The 26,521-nt window shown below is 50.7% G+C and overlaps 1 long non-coding RNA gene across 2 annotated transcripts; it reads left to right on the top strand.

Moving 5' to 3' along the window:
- Positions 1–1,372: 1,372 nt before the first annotated feature.
- LOC143821430 (uncharacterized) lies at positions 1,373–18,688 on the top strand. 2 transcript variants are annotated; one of them, XR_013225799.1, is made up of 3 exons: positions 1,373–1,485; positions 1,653–1,896; positions 4,001–6,302. It is a non-coding gene; the product is annotated as an uncharacterized LOC143821430 (long non-coding RNA). The 2 variants fall into 2 exon arrangements; XR_013225800.1 differs by lacking the exon at positions 1,373–1,485 and adding an exon at positions 17,046–18,688 and having other exon boundaries at positions 1,593–1,896; positions 4,001–5,672.
- The last annotated feature ends 7,833 nt before the right edge of the window (positions 18,689–26,521 follow it).

Below are 26,521 nucleotides of genomic sequence, written 5' to 3'. Positions count from 1 at the left end.
CTCAGTGTTACGCATACCTTCCTTTGTAGTGGAAGCATACCTTCCAGTAGCGTTTCAATTGTTTTCCACAGGTTTCCGGTCCGCAAAAATCGCTATACAGGAAGCGATTTTTTCTGTGCTTTGTCCCGCTCCTGACCGTCAATCAAACAAACAGCCAATGGGCGGCTGTTATCATGCTCCCGAAAAGCCCATTTCCCTTTAAGAACAGTTGTTTTTCAAAAAAAGAAAAACACACGTTGCAACGAATATGCCTTGATTCCTCCTAATGTAGAGACCCATCTAGACGGCACCCATCTAGCCGGCGTGTGAGCTGGCGAGTCATCGTTGCCACACTCCCCAAACACCCCCCCCCCATGCACGGACGCGATTTTTGGCCGAAAATAAAGGGAACTTGCAAATGGGGCTGTGTTGTGCTTGGTGACTTAGGGGAGCTTTAAAGCAGTTCTGAGGAGGGACTGTGGCCGGAGAAGCCTCACTGGGTGAATGAAGCCTCGCAGGTTCGTTGCTTTCTGCTCGCTCCGAGAAAAAAAAAATGTCGATCGCTTCACCGGAAGTTCGGAGGAGAGAGCCAGGGGGAGGGACTTTGTTGGAACCGCAACAATGGGAACGCACAGGTCTTTTTCGCTACTGTTGCAGATTGTTTGCAAGAGTGTAGCGCTTTCCGGAGGGTGAATCCACTTTTCCCGATTTCCCTTTAAGCGCTACAAAGAATCGCTTTTTGCGGGACTGTTTCAGGAGTGTGGCAGATTGTGTGCGATGCCATGCATAACTGCAAATTTGTAGCGTTTACAATTTGCAAGCCTTTTGCAACATTGAAGTCGTGCACAATGGACCCAAGAGAAGAGAAAACAGCTGGAAAGACTGGGGGCCAAAAACAGATGCCACCAGGTAGTCCCGACCCTGGCTGTGCTGCAAGATGCACACGCAGTGGAAAGCTTCCCCTTGCCAACAGGGGCAAATGCGGGCTTGGGCTGCCCAACTCGAGCTTGGGAAATTCCCGGCAATTTGGAGCTGGGGATTGGGAAGGGTGGAACTGGGAGAGAGGAGGATGCTCGGGAGGGGTGTGATGCTGTGGAACCTTCTCTCTGCAGCTGCCCCCAGAGCTGATCTCTGCACTGGAGTCCAGTCATGATTTGGGGGCCTCTACCTTGAAGTTGTCCACCAGGCGCCCATTCCCTTCCACCCCCACTCCCACCCCAAAGAGAAGCATTTCACAACAGGTCTCTGCTAAAAGGCTAAACTCTCCAGGAAAAGGAGGGGGGCCTCCAACAACCGAGCTGTGCCGTGGAGATAAGCCACATCCGCCGAAGGAAGTGCGTGACACAATCTCGGCTCCTCTATTAATTTCAGCTAATTTCCTGCGAGCTCTGCCTTTGTGGGTCTCCCCCCCCCCCTCCTTGCAGATACAAGACTCAGAAAGGTTAAAGCGTAACCTTGTCTCAGTGGCTTGCTATTCGCTCCATGCAAATACCTACCTACAGCCTGGTAATTATATGCATTTCCAGAGAGCCAATCAGCCGTCAGTCTGACAGATACTGATCTTCCCGTTTTATTTTTAGCTCTGTGCTTCCCCCTCTAGATCCAAAAAAAATTCTGTTTGTTCCATCTCTTGCTTGCATTCCACTCTCTCCCTCCCCCTCCCTTGGCTGCAGCTGCCTTGCCGGCTTCTCCTCCCTGCAGTCCTCCAGCAAAGCTCGCCTCTGCTTGGGAAAGCCAAGAGAAGCACTGCGGGGGAAGGCGGCGGGCCTGCAACGCGGGACACCTTCACGGCTCCCTCCCATGGTGACCAAATTCTGCCTCTGGCTGCCCACCCCGCTGCTCCCCGTGGAGGGAAGCTTGTCGCTCCAGCTGGAAGAGCACCCCGGGGAAGACAGCCGAAAAGCCGAGGCGGAAAAGGTATCTGTATCTGTCAAAGCTCAGGACACGCATGCCGTTGGGGGATGCAACAAAGGTTGCCAACCGACTGGGGCCAGGAGAGGGGTGGTGGGACAGCACCCGGTTTGTTCCTGGGCCTTTCATGGTGCCTTGATGACAGGAAGTGGCTAGAGGAGGTTTGTGGAGATAAACCAAAGGCCTTTCAAGCTGTTACCCAAGGTGCAGGAGCAGAATCGGGTTTGTAAAAAATTGGAAGCACAAAAGGTCCTTGTAGAAGGCTGTGCAATTTAGGCCTCACCGTTTGGGCTGTGGGTTCAGATCCTGAATGCATTCTGTTTGAAGGGAGAACAGAGGCCATATATATTTTAAAAGTTCTTTTTTTAAATGAAAAGCTTGGGCATATTTGTGAGGGGTGTGTCCACCAGCTGTAATGATATCTCAGAGTGCCTGGGTTGAGTCTGTTGTCCCTATGTGTCCTTGTAGAACGGTCAGACATGAACTGTGGGTTCTCCTCAGTTCCCACTTGCATGGTGTTCAATTCACACATGGCATTGGGGGGGAAGGGGGGGCTTCTGCCTTCCCACCTGCATCATTTCCCAACCTGCACCAGTCCCAGGTAGGGTTGTCAGACTCCCACTGTGGTGGGAGCCCCCTCAGAGAGGGTTTAAGGAAGAGAAAAATAATCTCCCCCCCCCCCGCCAAAAAAAGCCATTGGGATGATGATGTGACATCACTTCCTAGAAGGAACCTGGAAGTAATGTCAGTCTTCTCTAGGAATCTCTTGCAAATCATAGAGAGGAGTGATGGTGCCCCCCTCCCTTATGTTCCTGCCCACTTCAGACTTCCACCAGTTGCCAGACATGGCCTGACTACCCAGGGCTGAGTTATCTGGCCCACAGGGGCAGCATACATGTCCACACCCAGGACTGCTTCAGGCCAGGAACACGTCCCAGCGTAAGCTTAAGTTTCTTCTCTTGATCTGGATTAAGCACAGGACATTGTGCATGTAAGTTAAGTGCTGTCAGGTTGCTTCCGGCTTATGGCAACCCTGCTTATGGCCTTCAATACAGCCCATCATGAACAGCCTCAGTCAAGTCTTGCCCAGTGAGGCCCTCATGGCTTCCTTGCTTGAGTCCATCCCCCTCCTGTTGGGTCTCCCTCTTTTCCTTCTACCTTCCATTTTTCCCAGCATGCCTGTCTTTCCCAGCATGTGACTCTTGTCTTCTCATCATGTGACCAAATTCCAATTGCCTCAGTTCGGATGTTTTAGCTTCTAGAGAGAGAGCCAGCTCTAGAACCCACTGGTTTGTCTGTTGGTGCCCCACAGTATCCACAACACCACATTTCAAAGCCATCGACTTCCTTCCTGTCAGCTTTATCCATCGTCCAAATTTCAGAGGAATGGGGAAGACTATGGCATGAATTATTGTGATGTTGGTTGCCATCCCTTGAGAATCTTTTCTAGCTCCTTCATGGCTGCTCTTCTTCTCCAGTCTCCTTCTGATTTCTTGGTTGCACTCTCCTTTTTGGATTGCTGATTGTGCCAAGGAATAGGAAACCTAGAACCGTTCCAATGTCTTCACTTTCTTCATTTTGTCAGCCTTGGTGGTGGTGGTGGTGGTGGTGATGGAAGGGGCTGCCAGATCACAGCAGACTTAATGGCGACCCTGTCAGGCTTTCAAGAAAAGAGACATTGAGAGGAGGTTTTCCATTCCCTGCCTCTGGAGTCCCTTGGAGATCTCCCACCCAAACAACAGCCAGGGCCAAACCTGCTTAGCTTCAGGGACCTGAGGAAGCCAGGCTAGACTGGGCTATCTGGGCCAGGGCAGCAACCAACTTTTGTGTGTCCTCAGGAGTCTTCACTGTTGGCTTCTTGATGTTCAGGTGCAATCCCACTTTGGTACTTTCTGCTTTAAGCTCCACCAGTAGTACTTCCAGGTCTTCACTCATGTTGCTGAACATGATGCGGGGGAACAGTTATCAGTGTTAGTGCATGTTGGGCCCTGCAGTGGGACAAATAGCCCTATCAGACTCAGGAGAGGGGCATTCTAGCTAATTCATATTAAAAATTGCATCTGCTTATTTAGTTCTTTCTTCTTGCATAATGCTTGGTTTTTCCTCAAAGGATCTGGAATCTTTGGACAAGAAAAGAAATGAGAGAAGAGAACCAAGGAAGCGGAAGGAGCATGAAGACGCTTCTAAGTACGGCTTCCTGACCATGAGGACTAGTAACGCGCTTGTTGTCTTGAAAAGAAAATGAAAGTTTCCTAAGGCTGCTGGGAGACGAGGCATTACCCGGGGATTCGTACTGGATAGAAAGGCCAGAGATGCTGTGGTGGGCAGGGCAGTCAAGTTTCAGCCAACTTACGGCAACATGTTGAGTTTTCCAGGCAGGAGACATTTGGAGATGGTTTGCAGAGTGCCCTGGACTCCTTTGGTGATCTCACATCCAAGTGGTCACCAAGTTGTCTGAGATCTGCTGAGATCAGGCTAGCCTAGACCAAACCAATCAGGGTGAGCAACAGGGAGTTGTGGTGAAGAGTGGCGGCCTCGAATCTGGAGAACTGGGTTCAATTCCCCACTCCTCCTCCACATACAGCCAGCTGCGGGACCTTTGGCCAGTCACAGTTCTCCCAGAGCTCTCTCAGCCCCATCTACCTCACATGAGGTCTGATGAGGGGAAAGGAAGGGAATGGTGTTTGCCAGCCACGTTGGGACTACTCCAAGTAGTGAAAAGTGGGATATAAAAAACCTGCTCTTTGCATCTTTTCTCCAGATATCCATGTCTGATTCTTTCTTAAATGGTGCATTTGCCAGCAGACTCTAGATCTGGTGATTCTGTAGCAATTTGTCAGGCACGAGATTGGGGCTCAGCACTACAGTAAGCACTAGTCAGCCTGACACAAGCCCAGCTGTACACATAGTCTGATGAACCCTTGGAAGAGTTCTGCAGGTTTTCGGCCACGTCTTCAGCTAGAGGGGCAGACATGGATGGTCCAGGTTAGGCTGGTCTCATCAGATCTCAGAAGTTAAGCAGGGTCAGCCCTTGTCAGTGTTTGGACGGGAGGCCACCAAGGAAGCCCAGGTGGCCGCTACAGAGGCAGGCCATGGGGAACCACACTCTGAAGGTCTCTTGCCTTGGAAACCCCGACAGGGTGCAGCTGGGGGGGAGAGGAGGCTGTGGCTGAAGACGGGCAGCTCCACCTTCTCAAATAAAGAGAGATTTAAGTGGGTAGCTGTGTTGGTCTGAAGGAGCACAACAAAGAGTCCAATAGCGCCTTTAAGACTAACAAAGATTTATTCAAGGTGGGAGCTTTCGAGGGCAGGGGTCTGCTCTACAATGGATCCTAGTTCTATGCTGATGTGACTCCCATGACACTTTCCCCTCCCCCAAATTCTGGGCATTGCAGCGCATTGCAGTGCAGAAAAGACAGAAAGGCAGATTCCACATCACGACGGAGATCCATGATCAGATCACCCAACACAAGGAAGAAGAAAGGCTGCCAATCTACAGGACTGGACTGGTGTTCGCTCGGAATCATAAGTGGTCTCCAGGTGACACAGATCCATTCCCCTGGATCAGATGGTAGGCTATCTGGTGCTATACCCCACTGAGGTCCCTCCCCAAACCACACCCGCCCCAAATGTCCATGAATTTCCTCAGTTGGAGTTGGCAGCACCCTGGAAGAAAAAATATGGATCATGGCTGTGGCTCTGGGGAAAGGGCGCCTGCCTTTTCTCTTCACCCCAGCAGAGTGTCTCAAACAGAATACGGGTGGCTTGGAGTCCTATAAGAGGTAGGATAAGCATAATATGTCTGTTTTCTGTTTCAAAAATCCAGAGCAATTGGTGCAACTGGCCTTTGTACCCCCTGAGGACGTCCCCAGGCTCCAACTCCAAATCTCCAGCTTGCTATTTCCCCACTTGTGGAAGGCAAACCTTGGGCCCCACTGCCCCCGCCCTTGAAAAATTGAAAAGTGGGAGCAACATGGAGATACCCTAGAAATTCTCCTGCATCTCAGTTTGGTATTACCAGAAAAAATAGGGGAAATTCCAAAAGGGTCACTGAGAAGTGATGTCATATCCTCCCTAAATTCCACCATCCCCCAGACAGCACCCTGAGGCAGTACTGGCGACTGTAGCAGAGCACCAGTGTGGTGCCATGGTTAAGACTGGCAGCTTCTAATCTAGAGAAGCGAGTTCAATTCCTTACTCCTTGTCCTCATGAGGCCTGCTGGGTAACCTTGAGCCTGTCATGGTTCTCTCAGAACCCCCTCTGCCCCACCTCCCTCACAAGGTGCCGGTTGTGGGGAGAGGAGGGGAAGGTGGTTGTGTGCTGCTTCGAGACTCCTTCAGGTAGAGGAATATACAAACCTCCTCCCCTTCTTCTAGAGCAGGGGTAGTCAAACTGCGGCCCTCCAGATGTCCATGGACTACAATTCCCAGGAGCCCCTGCCAGCGAAAGCTGGCAGGGGCTCCTGGGAATTGTAGTCCATGGACATCTGGAGGGCCGCAGTTTGACTATCCCTGTTCTAGAGCAGGGGTGGCCAAACTATGGCTCTCCAGATGTTTCCTTGCTCACCTGCCTGTGCAGTGAGAGATGCTAGGAGTGGCCCTGGTCACTGTCCACAGGGTCTGATTTCTGCTTGCCACCAGGAGCAAGCTGTTTGCTGGTCTCTGGTCGAGCAAGTTCAAATTCTATGCCTGGCACAGAAAGCTTGAAAACTCCTCCCTAGGGGTAGATGCCGGATTCTGGGGGGAATTCTGGAAAATGCTATGCCGGGTCCTAGGACTTGGCAGCCTCCGTCAGCATCCTTGTGCTCCCAGATAGAATAGCAAGGTTTTGACTGGCACAGAGCTCTTCCTCAGGGCTCCTGCCAGCCCAGCAGAGAGGGACGTGGCTTGGTTGTCCCTCCATGCAAGAAGCAGAGTTAAGGTTGCCATAGTAACGCTAACAAAGAACGGGTCCCATTCAGTCCCCCCCCACACACACACACACATGCACACGCACACCGTGTCAACAGAGACACAACTGCTGGGTGCAGAGAGAGCCACACGAGGGATTATCTGATCACCAGGAAGGGTTCTGTCGAGGTGTGTTTTTCAAAAGGAGGCAGATCGAAGAGGGAAATGGCTACTCTCTAAAATCCTTCCCCACCACAGCAGTGGAGTTTGTTTTCTAATGCAGGGGATGCCTGGGACATCTTCAGGGCTGGTGGCAGGTTGTGGGGGGGGGTTGTGGGGGGAGCCCTGGGGAAGATGTCATCCAATGCCCCCCCAGCGTGTTGTGTGCATGCACACACACACGCACACACACTTGTAAGGAAGGAGCATAACTCTTTTGCACTCCTTCAAGCTCTGCAGTGAGAAGCCAGGCTAGGAGGAGAGAGATGCTGCCGTGTTCCCCGGCTCCAGAGCTGCTCCAGAGGTCTCAGTCCAGTTCTGGGGGACTCCTCCCTCCCTCCTGAGCTTGCCAGCCTCTGAGGGCAGCTGGAGATCTTCTGCTGTTATAACTGATCTCCAGACAGCCGAGATCAGTTTCCCTGGAGAAAACCGAGGACTCTATGGCAGTCTACCCCTTGATGTTACTTCCCTCCCCAAACCGTGTTCCCCCCAGCCTCTGTTCCCCCAAATCTCCAGGTCTTCCCCAACCTAAAGCTGGCAATCCCCCTTCCACTCCAGGGCCCCCCTGCCTGTTCTGCTTTGGTTTGTGGTTCAGGACACTGTTGTCTATTTGGATCCCCAAAAGTAGCTTGGAGGGGGGAGCCCCTATACGGACCAGGGCTACAGAGTGGGGAAAGGGGCCTTGGCCATTACAGCTTTTCTGATAGAGCGTGGCTTTCTGGGACACCTCTAAGCCCCAGTGGGGGGAAAGGAAAGACAGGCATGATACAGGCACCTTCTCTCTCTCCCCACCCCCCAATGTGGCCCCAATGCATGAGAATCTGTCCTGCATCCACCTTTGAGAACCCAAGGATAGGTCTGGAGAGACTCCTGGGGGGGGGGTGAGTCTCAAAACATTTTATGCCCTTCAAGCAAACAAAACGCAGGGTAGAATTCCCCCTCCTCAGGGAGGAACAGGTTTCAGTCCAGCTAGCAGGGAGCTTCACAGAATCAGCCCCAACCCTATATCTTCCCTTGATCTCCCATATGGGATTTTCACTGGGGGGGGGGGGCACTGTATTTGTAGACAGGCTGGACTGAGCCTGCCCTTCATGCCCACATTGGGGTAGTCCGAGATTCTCTGATGGGGACGCAATTCACGTACAGGAGCACCAACATCGTACTGTGTCGGGGCCACCAGCAGACTGTGTCCAGGGCTCCTCCTTGCAAACTGCAGCGTCTGCTTCTTCCCCCGCCTGCCGTGCCTCCCCTCCTCTTGACAGATTGGTAGAAGTTCCTCTCCTTCCCTCTCAGCCCCTTTGGCTCCCATTAGCAAGCCCTGCCTCAGTCATATTTGATTTTGTGTGTCTAGAGGAGAGGGAAGGGAAAGACCCATTCACGGAAATGGGCCAGGGGTGCGGGAAGAGAGCCTTCCCCACGTTTGTTCAACATCTGGGCAGCAGTGTTCATCAATATTAATGGCGAGGTTTTAATGGATTATTTAAGGTTCTTTATGTTGCAAAGCAGCCCACGGGGTTCCTAAGCAAACTGTCACTGGAAGCCGAACACATTAGGACATCACAAGCCCTAATGGGATGAGGGAGAAGGAATGGTGCAACGTAATATTAAAAATAAAAAACCCTCCAGTAATGGTTGCTAAATGACAAATTGGAGAAGAGAGGGAAAGAGTGGGGCTGTGAATTGCCGGCAAATGCAGAAACCCAGATTTTGTGGGAGTTACATTTGGAAAGACAAAACACTGAAGGGTTACTAGTCCTCAAGGTGGTACAGAACTGGCTGGAATGATAAGAGATATCTCAGGACAATAAGGGGGAGAAGTGATCATTGGGGTGAATTTGCTTTACAGTGCATCCCAAGATATTCAGGTTTGGGGCAGCTTTCCACAGGCCCAGCAATTGTGAGGCAGGCACCAAGATCAGGTGTTTGACTCCATTTGGGCTACAAGCAAATTGTGAGGGCCACTATCCCTCTGCCGGATCCCTCTGCTGTTCCCTCTGCTGTTCTTAATCCATAGAGTTCCCTCTCCCTCCGACACCCAAGATGCCATGGGAACTCCTGTCTGGAGACTGTTGTAATTATGGGAGAACTCCAGGCCCCATCTGGACATTCGCAACTCTAGAATCATCCATGACTAAAATGATAGATCTTACCTCTCTGAATTTGTCTAATTGCCTTTTAAAGCCATCTAAGCCACAGTCTATATTTATTTACTTCCATACGGCTCTGGGCGGTTTATGTGAAACGTCATAGAACAGTTACAGAGAACATCTAACAATATAACAGATAATAATCATGTCAACCAGAACAGTATTTTAATAGAACATAACATTGACAATCCCTGAGTAGCTTCGGTTTTTCAGTCGTTGGGACTAGCAGGAGTTCTGAGTCGGTCGGCCTCAAGCGAATGCCTGGTGGAGGAGCTCCCTTTTGCAGGCTCTGCAGAATTGTGGAAGTTCGGGCAGGGCCCTGATCTCTTCAGGGAGCTCGTTCCACCAGGTGGGGGCCAGGACCGAGAAGGCTCTGGCCCTGGTTGAGGTCTGATGTGCTTCTTTGGGGCCAGGGATTGGCAGCCAGTTGGACATGGTGGAATGTAAAGCTCTTTTTAGGGGTATAGACATTATGTATATATGCATTAAGGAAATGCATATGCCACCTCCCCATCTGCCCAAGGTAGCTTGCAAAGTAAAAAGGAACACCACAAAATCATCAAAAAAGCAACCATAAAATGAGCAACATAAAAATAATCATTAAAGCCACATTAGGCAGCATAAAAGCAATACTAGGCTGCCCACACACTGGAAATAGAAGATAAAAATAACTTTCAAAGATGGAACCTTTCAATTAAAAGCCTGTGTAAGGAGAAGAGCATTTGGAAAGTGGGGTGCTTCCACTGAAAAGGCTCTGTCCCTGTTTCTTACCTGCTTCATTTCTGCAGCCAGGGCATGGAGAATACATTAACTAGAGAGCTAGTAGAACAGGAGGAAGGGGTCCTTCAAGTATCCTGGCTCTAAACCTGCCTAGAAACAAATGTTCAGCTGGTGAAGATCTGTCAGTAGACAGGTGATAGGAGCTCTGTAGCCAAGCCCAACAATAACAATAACAATAACAATAACAATAACAATAACAATAACAATAACAATAACAATAACAATAACAAGTTGCAGTTGGTGAACTTCACAAATTAGTGATGCACTGTTTGCAGAAGTACGATATATTTGTCCACTTTCTTCTGCCAATCTAGTCAATCAAGTTTAAGTATTATGGGAGGGGGAGAACATTTTCCAAGGGGGCTCGGGAGCAGGGATTTGTTTGTGCCCCTGTGGATCTTCCCAGGCTGCCCAAATAACACCGAATACAAGAGTTCCATTAGAGACAGTTCTGATAGAACAACATTACATTTTGGCTTCGTTCTCAATTGCTAGATAACTTCTGTCTGGCTATAACATTTCACCCATCAGCAGCCCAGATTTGGTGTTCCTCCACACTAAAAGGATCCCCCCTTCCCCTGCCACAAGCAGAAAATATCAATCAGGAGGGCCTTCTAGAACCCTTAACACCACCAAGGCCTCAGTTCAGATTAAAGAATCATGAAGTTGGAAGGCAGCATACAGGTCATCTAGACCAGGGGTGGGCAAACTGTGGCCCTCCAGATATCCATTAACTACAATTCCAATGAGCCCTTGCCAGTATTGGCAGGGGCTCCTGGGAATTGAAGTCCATGGACATCTGGAGGGCCACAGTGTACCCACCCCTAATCTAGACCAGCCCCCTGTTCCATACAGGATCCGTCTACAGTAGCGATCCCCAACCTGTGGGCTGCGGATCACATGTGGTCGTTCGACTAATTGGAGGTGGGCCCCGAAGGACGCCTTCTCCCCCCCCCCCCCCGGCCCTTTACTTCATCCCCTCCAGCCCTTTACAACACACTTCATTGTTGTGGCATGTCTGTATCTTATTTTGAAGGGATGTTTAAACATTACCATAGCGATCAGAGAGCGTTAGGGCAGTGGTTGAGAGTAGAGGAGTAAACTACCCCCCCCCCCACTGAGCCTCAGTAAAAGGCGTTGAGTGGTCCCCGTTGAGTGGTCCCTGGTGATAAAAAGGTTGGGGACCACTGGTCTACAGCATCTAAATGTCTCCCTCCAAAGCTGGTTGTAAAGGCCACCAATAATGGGGGAAGTCCATTTAGACCTCCCATGTACTATGTTGCTGGAGCCAAGGACCACAGCTCCTCTGCTGCAGATCAAGGTGGGGCAGGAGAAACATTTGCTCCTTTGCTACCTTCAGCCCAGACTAGGCTGAGGAAGCAGCTGGGGAACAAGAAGAGCCTTCAGAGGATCCCCCAGGCAGGACAACATATACATAGCCAGAACAATGGAGGGCTTGAGAGTGGTGGGTTAAGAATGGTGGATTCTAATCTGGAGAACTGGGTTTGATGGTCTCCTTTGGGTATGGAAAAGTGGGGTATAAAAAACAAGTTCTTCTTCAGAGCCAGGGTGGTGCTTCTTATGGTTTCTAATCCGGGGAGCCTGGTTTGATTCCCCACGCCTCCTCCCCATGCAGCCACCTGGGTGACCCTGGCCTAGACTCAGTTCTCCCGGGCCTCTCTCAATCCCAGCTCCTTGGCAGCATGTCTGCAGGGGGGGGGGGGGGAGGAAGGGAAAGGGGTTTGTAAAGCGAGGCCAAAACACCAGCTCTTCTTTGGGAGTCCAGGCCAGTCCCCGCGCGCAGGGGCTCCCCTCCCGGAGCTGGCCAGGCGGGCGCGCAAGGGACCTGGCGCTCTGCGGGCAAGAGCGTCCCGCCGGCGGCCCTCTAGGCCGGGCCCGAGGAAGGGAGGGAAGCGCGCCGGCCACGCGGGGGGGGGGGGGGTGTCCTCGTGCTTGTGCGCACGTCCGGCGACGGCCTCGGTCGCGCGCTCCCTTTGGGGGCTGTCCGGGACGGGCGAGAGCGAGGGGGTTGCGGGGGGGGGGGGCGGCGTCTGGCCAAGAGCCCGCAGCAGCCCAGCCGGGGGAGGACGCGCAGCCTGGTGGGCTCAGCAGCCCCGCACAGCTGGAGTCCGGCGGCGCCGTGAAGACCAAGCGGGGTCCCGCCGAGGTGGCAGCTCTGGTGGGCACGCCCTGCTGGTGCCCTGGCGCCGTCCAACGAGGCAGGCGGGTCATTCTGGGAGATGCATCCCTGGCTTGGTTCTCCCCACCGTCCCAGGCAGGGGGAGGGCCCGAGGGGAAGAGCTGCAGCTGGGCCCAACTGGGAGAAGAGCAAGAGGGAGGAGAAGCAGGGGTGGCCAAACTGGGCCTCGCTTGCCAGAAGTCCCGGGACTACAATTACCATGAGCCCTTGCAGGTATTGATCGAACATGGACACTTGGAGAGCCACCCCTGGCTTTGGCCACCCCTGGACAAGAGCTCCTTCCCTGCATCTAGAGTCATTTTTCTTGATCGAGAAGAAAATAAACAGCCGGACCCTTCTGCAGCCTCCCGACATAGGCGGTGTTGGCTCCTGGGGCAAAAAGGGGTGCGTGGAATCAGCCACATCTCTTGCCGCAGGGCAAACGAGGGCCTCAATTGGGCCAAGGCCTGGATGGCCCAATCTGGCAACGACGTTATGTGGAACCAGGATTTTGCCCGCCTCCTGATGAGCACTGAATTGGGACAAATTCCTGGTGCAGAAAGGGACCCAGTGACTCTTGTCTTCCTATGATGTGACCAAAGTCTGATAGCCTCAGTTCAGTCATTTTTGCTTCTATGGCGAGTTCAGGCTTCGTTTGATCGAGAGCCCACGAGTTTTTCTCTGTGGCCGTCCACCAGTCCATAAACCGCTCATCCAACAACACGCGGGTAGGCATTCCTCCTGCCCGCTTTCTTCATTGTCCAGTTTTCACACCCATGCATAGTAATAGGGAACCCTGTGGCCTGAATTACAGCCAATGACACATCCTTATACACTTAAAAATCTTTTCCAGCTCCTCCATGGCTGCCCTCCTCACTTTTAATCTCCTGACTTCTTGGGTGCCACTGTCATCTTTTGGCTGATGATGGAGCCAAGGAGCAGAAAATCTCAAACCGTTTCAGTCTTTTTATAGTTGGGCTCCCTAGTGGTTGTTATTTTTTGTCTTCCTGACGTCCAGTTGTAATCTTTCCTTGGCGCTTTTTTGCTTTAACTGTCAGCAAGTAGCCTTTGCAAGTCTTCAGCATTTCAGTTAGATACAGAGACAAGATTAGAAAACAGAATTTAGAAGGTCCAGCTTCAGAAGATCTAAAACAATAGCTAGAGGAAGCATCAGTTGTTGTGTTCAAATGTTATTTAAATGCTATCACTCCAAAATTGTTATTGTGTTCCCTGTACTATGACAGCATCACATTATCTAAACTGTGAGCCATTAATTTAATTGTAAACCGCCCTGAGCCACAAGGGAGGGTGGTATAGAAGTGTAACAAACAAACAAATAAATAAATAAAAGCAATGATGAAAATGACAAAACTTTCTAAAGCAGCAAAAATCAAAAGACAGGAAACAGTCATAAGTCAATTCAGCAGTCAACAATACACACTACAGAATGATGCATCTCAGGGATTAGATATTGCAAATGGCCTTTGGACAGCACATTTTCTTGAAGGCCAACCAGGATGTGGTCCAACAGTTGACCCTAGGAACAAGGCAGCTCACATTCTGAGGGCGAGGTTGCCAACCTCCAGGTGGGACCTAGAGTTCTAGTATTCCAGCTGATTGGAGATCTATAGTCTGGAGATCAGCTTTCTTGGAGAAAATAGAAGCTGAGCTGCCTTCCCGAACTCTGCCCTTTGGTCAGTTCTGCCCCCAAATCTCCAGAAGTTACCGACAATTCTGTTTGGGGGCCAAATCTGAAAAGGCCATGCCCTCCATAATCTAACAATCTCGGCTCTGTTGAGGCAAGCACACAGAAAAAGAAACCAATAACTAGTCTTCAATCAGTGGCCCCATATTTGTTTTGCAACTAATCCCAGACACCGCCTCCCTCCCATGATTTCATCCTTACCCATGATTCCTCCTTTTGTGTCTGAATGAGCACTGTGGAATGAGCACATGCAATCCCAGTGAGCTCCCTTAGCCAGCCCACAGGCACTAACCCCAAGGCTGAGTTTGAATCCCACCAAGGACTGCTTATGGGGCTGTGCAAGACCTGTTTCTAACTCATAAAACCAAGTTTTCTCAGTGGGAGCAATGAATGGAGGCTTAGCAGTTGCCTGTCCTTCTGTGTAGTCTGGGGGGGGGGGGACGACAACAACAACTGAGTTCAAGGATCCCCAACCTTTGTGAGCCTACAGGATCCTTGGAATTCTAACACAACTTGATGGATACGGCCACAAAATGGCTGCCACAGGAGGCAGGGCCTGCCACAAAATGGCTGCCACACTTCATTCACACTGTGAAGATCCTTATATTGTAGCAGCAGCATCTGCTGTGAAGGCCTTTCAAAAAATCTGCCCAGCCCATCCAATCTCTGGCAGCCAATCAGAAGTTTTGTCAGGTAAAAGGCCCACCTGGCCTTGTCCACTTTCTAAAAACACTGGGTAGGCTCCAGGAAAAGTGTCAGAGGGCACAATGTTTGGTGCCATGTTTTGGTGCCCTGAGCTAGCTTGTAGGTTCAGAGTGGCAGAGAGAACTCCTGGCAGGAGAACATGGAGCTTGCTTTGCAAAGTACGCAAACAGAAGCAATGTGTCCTGTCTCCCCCCCCCCGCCACCCCCCATTTGTGTCCTGGGAGGGGTAGCCCTTGGGGGCACCCCTCCCCATGCCAGTTCTCAGCAGCCCACTCTGCTTGAATGTGGGACGTCTGGGGAGGGGTGGGGGATGACAATTTGGGCCCAGCACCTCTCCACTTTTAGAAATCAACAGCTGGCTGAGGGGAGCCTGCCCTGCCAGTGACTGTCAGAATGGCCCCGGGTTTGCAAGGTGGGGAGAAGGGAAACATTGGCTCCCAGGCAGAGACCTTCTAGCAGGAAAGAGAAGGCGGCAGGCGGGGGGGGGGAGGAGCCAGAGAGAGACAGAGAAATGAAAGATGATCTCCATGCAAACGTCCCATGAAACTGAGCAGCTTAACATGTCATTGCCCACCCCTTTGTCACCCTCGGAGCCACCCAGAGAGGAGAGGCAGAATTCTCAGAATTTCCTTCTTCCAGGAAGAGTCTCCCAGCAGTTTGCTCAGCAAGGTCAAGGGGAGGAGGAAAAGTAAGACCAATGGTGGGGTTTTGCTTTGTATTTTTTTGAGTAGAGGATTCAGAAACGGATTGATTGCTAGCCAGTCGAAGAATCAGCTCTACCTACGTGTAAGAAGAGCTTGGGCTGGCTCAGACCAGTGCATGTTTTGTTTCCAGCTGGATCTCTTGGGAAAATCCACAAGCCCCTTCCCTGGTTGTAGCTCATCCCCAGTCTCTGTCACTCGGAAGTCATTTGTAATCCCAGGAGATCTCCAGCCTCCACTTGGAGGTTGGACAGGCTGAAGGAGGGCCCTTTGTGAGGGAGAATGGGTGTTCAGTAAAGGGTGCTAAGTCCCTTCCAGCTCACTCGTGGTTTCCTGTAAATGTTGTTAGGTGCAAAGTCATGTCCGACCCATGACCCTCCAGGCCTTCCTGTCCTCTACCATTCCTCGAAGTCCATTTAAGTTTGCACCAACTGCTTCAGTGACTCCATCCAACCACCTCATTCTCTGTCGTCCCCTTCTTCTTTTGCCCTCAATCGCTCCCAGCATTAGGTTCTACTCCAGGGAGTCCTTCCTTCTCATAAGGTGGCAAAAGTATTTGAGTTTCATCTACAGGATCTGGCCTTCTAAGAAGCAGTCCGGGCTGATCTCCTCTAGGACTGACCGGTTTGTTCACCTTGCAGTCCAAGGGACATGCAAGAGTCTTCTCCAGCACCAGAGTTCAAAAGCCTCAATTCTTTGATGCTCGGCCTTCCTTATGGTCCAACTTTCACAGCCATATATTGCAACCGGGAATACCATAGCCTTGACTAAATGCACTTTTGTTGCCAGGATGATGTCTCTGCTTTTTAGGATGCTGTCTAGATTTGCCATAGCTTCCCTCCACAGGAGCAAACGTCCTGTAAATGTATCTCCTAATAAATAAAATATTCCTCCTGCCCAGCTGAGCTCCAAAACCGAAAGTGACCCCTGACTGAGGGAGGGGCAGATAACTTTCAAGGGTGCTTGTTAGGAGGAGGAGCTCAAGAAGGAGGGCAGGACTGCATAGCATGCCCCTCACATGTTGGCATTTCAGTCAGGTGTACATCCGATTGTGAGTGGGTGGGCAGGAAGGGGATGTGCCAGTGTTTGTCTCTTGTGGCCCTTCCTTGCATCCCCAGGGAATTGCTGATTGCCACTGTGGCATGGTAGGTGAATTCTCTCCAGATCTCTCCTTAGTGCTCATTCACTCAGCAATGAGAGAGAAGGGCAGGGGGAGGCAGAGAAAAGGCTCTGCAACCTGCCCACTGCCTTTTCTGCTGGTGGCCAGGATGTGGCCTGTCTATCTGATGGAAAGGATTGCGTTGGTGTGGCACAAAAGGGAATTGTGGCTCAGTGGCAGAGCATCTGCTTGCCATCCCAAATTTGATCCCTGGCATCTCCAGGGGAAAGGACAAGGCAACAGGTGATGTGAAAGACCTTTTTCTGCCTGAATCCCTGGAGAGTAGACAATACTGACCTTGATGGGCCAGGGGTCTGATTCAGTAGGAGGTAGAGTCATGTGTTCCTGGAAGCCTGGGCTAACTCTGGCTGTAGAAAGGCCCAGGACAGCCGGACAGGGGAAGATGAGACTGGGACAGTAACTTGTTAGCCAAGTTGCCAGTTCTGGGTTGAGAAATTCCTAGAGGCCTGGGGGCAGTGTTTGGGGAGGGGGAGGGGAGGGATCTCATGGTGTCACAATGCCAAAGTCCCTTCCCTCAAGCTGTTGTTTTCTCCAGGAGAACTGATCTCTGTCGGGCTCCACTCTGCCTGAAAACCAGGATAAGGCTTGAATTTCGCCCTCCTGTCCTAAATGGCCTCTAGTTCACTTTGCTCAATTTATTTTTCCACAGGTCTTGAAGTGAACCAGTTCCTATCTGCAAAGCTCCAGTTCTGTGTGCACCAGGATGCATCTGTCCATGTGACTTAAGCACATTTTGAGGGGGAGGAGAACCAAGCATGCCGGCCCCATTCTGCCTGAGTACCCATGTTCACCCCAATGCAGAAACACATCCTACATGCACCAGACATCATGTGCACAGGCCCCCAACCCCATCAGGAACCCTGGAGGATGCCTGTTCCTAAGCAAACAGGCAGATCCCAACCCAAGCAGTTCCTTTGTGCTTACACTCTGCACTGACAAGCTGAATGTGTTGGTGGGTGGGGCTAATGTTTTTAGAAAGTGGATAGAGTTTTATATTTATTTATTATTGGTTTTATACACTGCCTCTCTCTGCAGGGCCAGGTTCAGGGCAGATTACAATATACATAAAATTGCAATTAAAATCATAGTTAATTAATCATGCACAACAAAGTTTCTAATTGGCCAGTTGAAGATTTGATTGGCTGTGTAGATGGTTGAAAATGTTGCTTTAGCCCTCCTAGCAGAAGGATTTTCAGGACATGACTGAAAGTAAGCTACAGCAGCCATTTTGTGGCTGGTTCCCCTTCCTGTAGCATTTGTGGCTGGTGCCCCTTCCTGTGGCAGCCAGCCATTTTGTGGCTGGTTCCCCTTCCTGTGGAAGACATTTTATTGCTGGTTCCTCTTCCTGCAACAGCCATTTTGTGGCTGGTTCTCCTTCCTGTGGAAGACATTTTGTTGCTGGTTCCTCTTCCTGCGACAGCCATTTTGTAGCTGGTTCCCCTTCCTGTGGAAGACATATTGTGGCTTTGCCTACCATCTTGAGTCAGGATTCCAGAGGTGCCCCAGGGTCAAAATGGCCAGGGACCTCTAGGCTAGTATGTATGCTGTATGCTTGTTGCTGGCACATACAGATGGCAGGGGCAAACTGGGAAGCTTAAATGACCCCAGAGCAAGCCCTACAATGGGCTGAATGACTGGGGCTTGACTCCGTCTGCTTCTAGTGACCTAGAGTCTTCCATGCCAGTGGCTCAGCAGGAGCCTTCCCTGGTTGTGAAGTCTGCCCATGCATATGCTGGAAAGCAGCTTTAATATCTGATCAATCTTTTGGGATTGTATAGGGCTGCCAAGACCCATGTCAGAGTGGGAGAATCCCAGCCCCAAGCTTCCATAAAACCATAGAATTTTCAGGAATTTCTAGAGCTGCCACCTTTGCGTCCGTGTGTTTCTCAGAAGTGACATCATTGCAATGCTGCTGCTGCCCCCCGACTGTCCTCTGTACCTGGCAACCCTAGAATTTCATTTTTAATACACTAGGTAAAGAGTAATTGAATTTGACAGATGAGGAAAGGCATCAAGAAAAAGTCCCTTTTCTCAATCCCCGGTTTTCTGGGAGCCACTAAGAGGTGCAGGTGCTATGGGTCCCAGCCACCTTGCTGAGCTCCTTTCTTCCCTCAGCTCCATCCACCCACAGCCACTCCTTCCTGTTTCACCCATGGACTACTCCCTCACATTAGACCCACCAGCCAAGGCAGTAGTAGTAGTAGTAGTAGTAGTAGTAGTAGTAGAAATTTTATTACGGTTTGCACCAGACATACAACAGAGGAAATTATACAATGCATCCCAGATAAAACATGATGTTAAAATACAAAAATATATGTATGTATTATTAAAAGTAACTTTAAGACTTGGTGGTAAAATGTATAGTGGATTTTTAAAACTAGAGCAGAAATTGTTTTGAGCCTGAAACAAAATCCTCATATTTCATTTTTCATGGTGGACCCTACCAGCTCCACGAACTCTACATACTATTGAACAAAATTTAGCAACAGGTTTAGTGATTTGGGGGGATTCATCAGACAGTAATTTATTGATAATGTCTGTGTTATGTGTTACAGTTTGTCCTGACTTTTGCTTTACAAAGGGGTGGATGAACTCAGCTCGGGCCTCGGCATAGAAAGGGCAGTACACAAAAATGTGTTCAAGATCTTCTACCTGGCCAGAATTACAGGGGCATGTTCCCTCAGGGAAGGGGATCCTTTTATACTTCCCTTCCAATATTGCTGAGGGTAGTGCCATGCACCTAGCCAGGGTAAAGGCTCTTCTGTGAGTGTTACTTTCCAGAGTAAAAAGATATGAGGCAGGAAAAAGAATATACTGTTACTGAGAGGTGACCTAAAGATTGGGGAACTAGAAAGGTCCGCTTGCCGCTCAGTATCTTGAATTCTTTGTTTTATCTTTTTTTTTTTAGCTGTCCATACCTGCCAATATGAGCCTCTTGTGGCGCAGAGTGGTAAGGCAGCGATATGCTGTCTGGAGCTGTCTGCCCATGAGGTTGGGAGTTCGATCCCAGCAGCCGGCTCAAGGTTGACTCAGCCTTCCATCCTTCCGAGGTCGGTAAAATGAGTACCCAGCTTGCTGGGGGGTAAACGGTCATGACTGGGGAAGGCACTGGCAAACCACCCCGTATTGAGTCTGCCATGAAAACGCTAGAGGGCGTCACCCCAAGGGTCAGACATGACCCGGTGCTTGCACAGGGGATACCTTTACCTTTACCTTTTACCTGCCAATAGTAAAGCACATGAGGAAAAGCCAAGACATTTAATCTTATGTCTAACCGCCACTAGCCAGCTAGATTGAAAGCTATCCTCTAAAATTAAGGGTAGCACCAGCCAAGGCAGCATAGTTGCAGAGGAGAAGTGAACTAGGCTTGTTTTACCAGCTCAGGCTCCCTCCCCTTTCCCAAACCAAACTCAGCCTCTAGAACAGTGGTCCCCAACCTTTTTATCACCGGGGACCGGTCAACGCTTGACAATTTTACTGAGGCCAGGGGGGGGGGTAGTCTTTTGCCGAGGGATGCTGCCGCCGTCTGAGCCCCTGCTCCACTTGCTTTCCTTCTTGCTGTCCAATGGGGGGCGCTGCCATCAGCAGCTGCGCAGTGCCACACTGAGGGGGACCCCCAGCCATGGCGGCTGCTGGAGAGCACCAAAGGTGAGCTGGCGGCAGAGTGGCAGGGCAGCCCCCGAGGCAGCAGTTGGGGAGAAGGACAAGGAGGAGCCGCGGCCCGGTACTGACTGATCCACGGACCGGTACCGGTCCCCGGACCGGGGGTTGGGAACCACTGCTCTAGAATATAAGAATGTAAGAGGAGCCATGTTGGATGAGAACTCGCTTCACATTTATGGTTCGTGAGGCCCGCAAGACGGAGCTCTTCCAACAGGCTTATGGTTGAGGGCAGTTTGGACAAGCACTGAGTATATTAAGGCAGTGGTCCCCAACACCGGGCCGCGGCTCCCTCTCCCCCCCCCCCCGCAGTGAGACACTTCCCAGGCCGCAAGCTAAGCGGCTGCCAAAGCGGCTGATTAGCTTGCGGCCCGGCAAGCCTCTTTTTGCGGGAGGGGCGGAAGAGGGAAGCACGGCCGCAGGCACAAAAGTACTGTGCATGTGCGTTTGCGGCTGCACATGGCGCAAACGAGCACGTGAGGACCTGCCGAGCATGTGCGTTTGCGCATGGGCTGCTGCGTATGTGCAGCAGCCGGATTTCCCTAAAAAAGGTTTTGGGCCACTGTATTAAGGGCCTCCCCTGCTGCAGCCCAGACAGTGCTTCCCTCCTGCTTCCTAACAAGAAGGACAGCGATGGAGATGTCACCTTCTTGTCTGGCTGATTTTTTAAACTGATTTAGTGATATCAATCTCTGTTGTATTTATTACGTTGTAAACTGCCTCGAGACAGCAGGTCCAATAGGGGCAGTTTATAAATTTGATAATAAAATGTCTTCTGGAGGCCAGGTTTTTCCCACCACAGGTGACCAGGCAAGAAACCCCAGGTGGGCGTGTGAAGTGCCGGCAAGCCGACTTCTGGCAACCCCCTAAGGGACTTTCAAGGCAAGTGATTGAGCAGAGGTGGTTGGCCCTTGCCTTCCTCTGCAAAGTCTTCCTTGGTGGCCTGCCACCCAAGGGCCAACCCTGCTTAGCTCCGGAGATCTGATGCGATGGGTGTCAGCTAAACCATTGCACATCTTAAAACTGTGTGCCAGCCTAGCAGGGTCTGTGTTTCTCTAGCAGAAGTGAGATATTTGATCGAGTGGGAGAGCCGACACTGCTGTAGCAGGAAGAAGGCCCTTTCATCTGCCTTAAGGAGATTATTCCTGCTTCCTGCACCTGTTCCCTCCTGGAAAGCTTCTGATGCCTCCCTCTCGGAACCCCCCTCCCTGCCTGCCTCCTGATTTGCCTACTCCTCTTCGCAAAGCGCCAGGACCATTCAACCCGCCCTGGGAAAAAATAAAGACCAGCTGCGACACGGCAAGGCGAGCCGATCTCTCCGCCTTGATGCGAGCTAAACGGTTAATCCGGCGGATAGACCAGGTGTCTCAGGTGCAAAAGCCGATCGGCTTCCAGATCGCCTGCTGGGACTTGTCTTCAGCCGAGGCTCCATCCGCCCTTCCCGTCTCGCTGTCATCCGCCCGAGGAGAAGGGAGAGGGAGAGAAAGGGCAGGGTATGAAAAGGCAGCTTTACCAGCTGCAAGTCCAAGCAAACTGAAGCGCTGAGAAGGTGACTCAGAATAGACTCGGGGAAAAAACACATCGGGGAGGACCGAGAAAGCCAAACACGACAGGAAACCAGTTGAGATTCAGTCCCCTGACTCACACGCTCGCTCGCTCGCTCCCTGCCTACGGGCTGCTGGAAGACAACCTTGCCAACTGCTACAGCTCAGAAGCGAGCTTCTCAGTTTTCATTTCCTCCCAAACTTAAAGGTGGGAAGGGCCAACTTCTTGAATGCCCAAAAAAGGGCAAACCATTGAAGGGGGAGGGAACAGGCCCAGTTTATTGGGGATGCTCCCATATTTTGTAACCCCACCTTATCTTCTTGGAAAATCCCTGTTTGACATTCATTTCTCCTTTGTGCAACTCAGATGCAACTCAGAGCCACAAAAATAGTGCTTGGCTCCCAGGGCTACCTCTGTTCCCCCACTTCCCCAAACCCCTCTCTCCCGAGGCCCCACCCCCACATCCCCCAAGTCTTGATCCGGGGGGGGGGATGTCCTCCAAGAATAGGATTTGGGGGGTGGCATTTCAGGCTGCCCCAGAAAGATGGAACGGCCTGCAGACACAAATCTCGTTTTAATACAAGTTGTTGTCCACACTTTTACGAGTGATTAACAGTCTCTCCTTTATGCATTAGGTTCAACTTCCTCTCCCCACAACAGGCGCCTTGTGAGGCCGGTGGCGTTGAGGGTATTCTGAGAGCACTACCAGCGGCCCAAGGTCGCCCGACAGGCTTTGTGTGGAGGACTCAGGCATCAAATCCAGTTCTCTGTCCATCGTTCTTAACCAGAACACCGTAATTGTTCTCAGCCCCTTCTCTGTTCCTGCTGCCATGACTTTGCCATGACCAGCCTTCCACTCCAAACTGACCACAGGCAGGGCTGTCTTCTGAGCTTCCACGCTCCAATTCCAGGTTAGAGTTTGTTTCTCTGGGAAACTGAGGGGAGCCTTTTTGCATTAAAAGTGCAAAAATACATTTGAGAACACGCTGGTAGGGTTTATAAAATGCTGCCATCTATGGCCTCTACACTTCCTCTCCTGCCTCCCAACCTCCACCTGTATACCGAGACAGCCCCCATTAACCCTCACTTGCCCTTACTTTCCTTCCTGTAGACACATGCAAAACAGAGAACTGGGCCCATTCTACAAACAGGTTGGCTAATGCACTTCCAATGTGCTTTTGCAGCTGGATTTTCCTGTGCGGAACAGGATAATTACTTCTAAAGTGCACGGAAAATGCATTATCCAATGTGTACAGAAAGTCTTAGTCTTCTTCCTAGTGATCCTGTGACCTGGGCTGATTCTGCACTTTCTTTGTTTTTTCCCGTTGTCGATTCTGCTGAATTCAGATTGATCTGAACGCAGGTCTTCTTCCTTTCCTGCCCCCAATTTAAACAGAAAGTGTTTAAGGACGGGAGCCAAGCACAGCAGGAGGCTCTTTCTTTCTTGTCCTGAACCGGGGAGGTGGGGGGGGGGAGAGGATTGGAGACAGTAGAGGAGGGGGAATAAATCCAAGAGGCAAGTCACTGCTGAGAGAAGTTAGGGCTTCTGAAGCACAGTCCCTTTAAGACAAGCCTTGCAATCGGGAACCAGGAAGTCTTTGAACTGACACCCTGGCCAATCAGGAAAGACGGCTTTCCTAGAGGCACAAGCAGGAAGTTAATCCGCAAAATGCAGAACATTTACACTTGATACTTCCAAAGGCAGTTTTTCAAATCGCAGGGGAAAGGTAGGGTTACTGCAGATCAATTGTGGATGTTGCAGAGGGAAATAAAAATAAATAAATAAAAATGGAAATCAAATACAATGCAGGGGGGGATTTATTTGGGCTGGGAGTGGATAAAAATTAAAGTGCAGACTCAACCCCGGTCAGTGATGGCGGAAAAAGGGCAGTATCTGGAGTGTGTGGCACACCTCCCTGCCAATTATGGATGCTAGCCCTAGCTTGGGAAATTCCTGGAGATTTAGGGGGAGAGATCATAGAATCATAGAATCATATTGGAAGGGGCCACACAGGCCATCTAGTCCAACCCCCTGCTCAACGCAGGATCAGCCCAAAGCAACCTAAAGCATCCAAGAAAAGTGTGTATCCAACCTTTGCTTGAAGACTGCCAGTGAGGGGGAGCTCACCACCTCCTTAGGCAGCTTATTCCACTACTGAACTACTCCGACTGTGAAAAATGTTTTCCTGATATCTAGCCTATATCATTGTGTAAGTGTAGGGCAGCGTGTGTGGGAAGGGAAGGACCTCAGCAGAAATTAGATGCCTCTGAAGGGGCCATTCTTCTGAAAAAACTGATCCCTGTTGTCTGTAGATCAGCTGTTACTTCCAGGAGAACATATCTGGAGGCTGGCATCTGTGCCTGCCATTGGGGGCCTGGAAACACCACTGTTTTGGTAGGTCAGTGGTCTTCCGGTAAAGAGTTTTGAAAGTTAAGTGCTGAAATGAATTTGAAGCATTTCTTTTTAACTGATTCTGTTTCTTTTAATGGATTGGGTAGCATGTAATTAGCCTTTCTTGCCTGTGTGCCCCTGGAATACCCACTTGACTGGTGGTGGAAAGGGCTATCAAGCCACAATGAACTTATAGAGAACCAGGAAGGTTTTCAAGGCAAGAGATTATCCAGGGTGGTCTGCCATAGCCTGCCTCTGCATAGCAACCCTGGCCTTCCTTGGTGGTGTCCCATCCAAGGACTATCCAGGGCAGATGCTGGTGAGTTTCTAGTTATCTGATGAGACCAGGCTAGTCTGGGCTATCCAGAGCAAGACAAAGCCCCTTGGTAGTGGAGTGAATTTTGTAGTTGACTCGTGGTTGCAAAGGTTTCTGAGGCAAGAGACTACCAGAGGTTGCTTGCCATTGTGTAGCCAACCTGGGCCCATTCCGCACACAATAGATAATGCACTTTCAATGCATTTTAGAAGTACAGTATTTGCTGGCGTATAAGACTACTTCCCCCCCCCCCGAAAAACATGCCTCCAAGTGGGGGGGGGGTCGTCTTATACGCCGGGTGCACTTCAGTTGGGATAGACATAGCTGCCCATAGTGGCCCATAGTACTGCATTTTGAGGGGAAATGTTGGGGGGTCGTCTTATATGCCCAGTCGTCTTATACGCCGGCAAATATGGTAGATTTTGCTGTTCTGCACAGGAACATCCAGCTGCCAAAGCATATTGAAAGTTGTGCTTTCCTATTATCCTCTGTGTGCGGAATGGGCCCAGGACTCCCTTAGTGGTCTCCCATCTACCACCCACCAAGGGCCGACCCTGCTTAGCTTCCAATATCCGGCCAGATCAGGCTCACCCAATGTCATGTAATCAACCTACACCTTTATAAGTGAAGATACCCTAAGTTCCTGGCCATCTTTTGTACAAAGTAAGCATAATTTGCAGACGGCCGGCTAGGAAGAGGAGAACTAAATTCTGCTCAGGTTCCAGGGCCTGAGACTCCGAGTGCCTGGGATTCTGAGGGCCCGTGATCCAAGATGGGGATCTGACTCAGTGCTATGCTACCAACTGAGCCCTGCATTTTCACTGCGCCCTTTGAACAAGCACAGCCTTTTTTCTGGCCCTGTCAAATCTCCAATCCTTGTGGTATGGGGAAGGGGATGCTTTTAAAATGTTGCGAGTTTATGTTGCTGGCCTCCATCTGTGGCCTTCGGCTTCCTCTTCAGGCTCATTTGAAATTAAATCTCTGATGGGAAGGCCTACATGTGGGAAGCGCATGCCTGAACATCACAGCACTGTGCAACATGGAGCATGCCATTTCACACTCTGGTGTTCAGTTCAGACCACTAATAACAGCTCGCTGTCCAATTATGCTATTTCTGACATACCTTTAAAGCAGGGATAGTCAAACTGCGGCCCTCCAGATATCCATGGACTACAATTCCCATGGGCCCCTGCCAGCATTTGCTGGCAGGGGCCCATGGGAATTGTAGCCCATGGACATCTGGAGGGCCACAGTTTGTCTACCCCTGTGTGTGTTTAAAAAACAACAACACAGAGACCGGAGGGTGGGTTATTGCAGAGTACAGGGGCAGACACTGCAGCAGACAGGACAGAATCTGCAAGCAATACACCATGCTACAGTGGGATTAGAGAAGCGTCCAGCAGTGATCCTAAGTATGAACATAACACGCCCTCCAACATTTTTTTAGCCATTAAGTGGCAGCTAATTTGTGGTGACCCTGCAGGGATTTCAAGGCCAGCGATGTTTTGGGGTGGTCTGCCCTTGCCTGCCTCTGATTAGCAGCCCTGGACTTCCTTGGTGGTCTCCCATCCAAGTCCTGGCCAGGGTTGATGCTGCGTAGCTTCTGAGATGTGATGAGGTCAGATTAGCCGAGGCCATCTACAGCAGGGCAAGAGACATACAGAAGAGGGTTGCCATTTGTCCTCTGCGTAGCAACCCTGGACCTCTTGGTGGCCCCCCCTCCAGTTAGTAACCAGGATTGACCCTGCTTAAAGGCATATTCTGGTAGCCTTTGTTCTCCTGCCAATGGTCACTGACTGTTAAAGCTAGGGATATCTCTCATGCCACATCCTGTCTTGAACTTTTAAAAGCCACAAGGGGGTCAGGTGCATAAAGATTTGCTTGGAAAACACAATCCGTTTACAACAGTTTAGAACAGGGGTAGTCAAACTGCGGCCCTCCAGATGTCCATGGACTACAATTCCCAAGAGCCCCCTGCCAGCATTCGCTGGCAGGAGCTCCTGGGAATTGTAGTCCATGGACATCTGGAGGGCCGCAGTTTGACTACCCCTGGTTTAGAACATACCACAACCGCTGCAGGGTGTGATACAGCTCTCACAAAGCCTCTGTGTTCATGCACATGCATGAATACTCATGTGTGCAAGAAACAGGATGCAGCCATTCCCAGTGCAGAGAATGAACTTCTGAAGACCCTGGGGAGGGTACTGAACAT

Source organism: Paroedura picta, chromosome 12, assembly GCF_049243985.1.
Source record: "Paroedura picta isolate Pp20150507F chromosome 12, Ppicta_v3.0, whole genome shotgun sequence".
Taxonomy (NCBI): domain Eukaryota; kingdom Metazoa; phylum Chordata; class Lepidosauria; order Squamata; family Gekkonidae; genus Paroedura; species Paroedura picta.
Note: the sequence above shows the minus strand (reverse complement) of the source record. Positions and strands in the feature narration are given on the sequence as shown.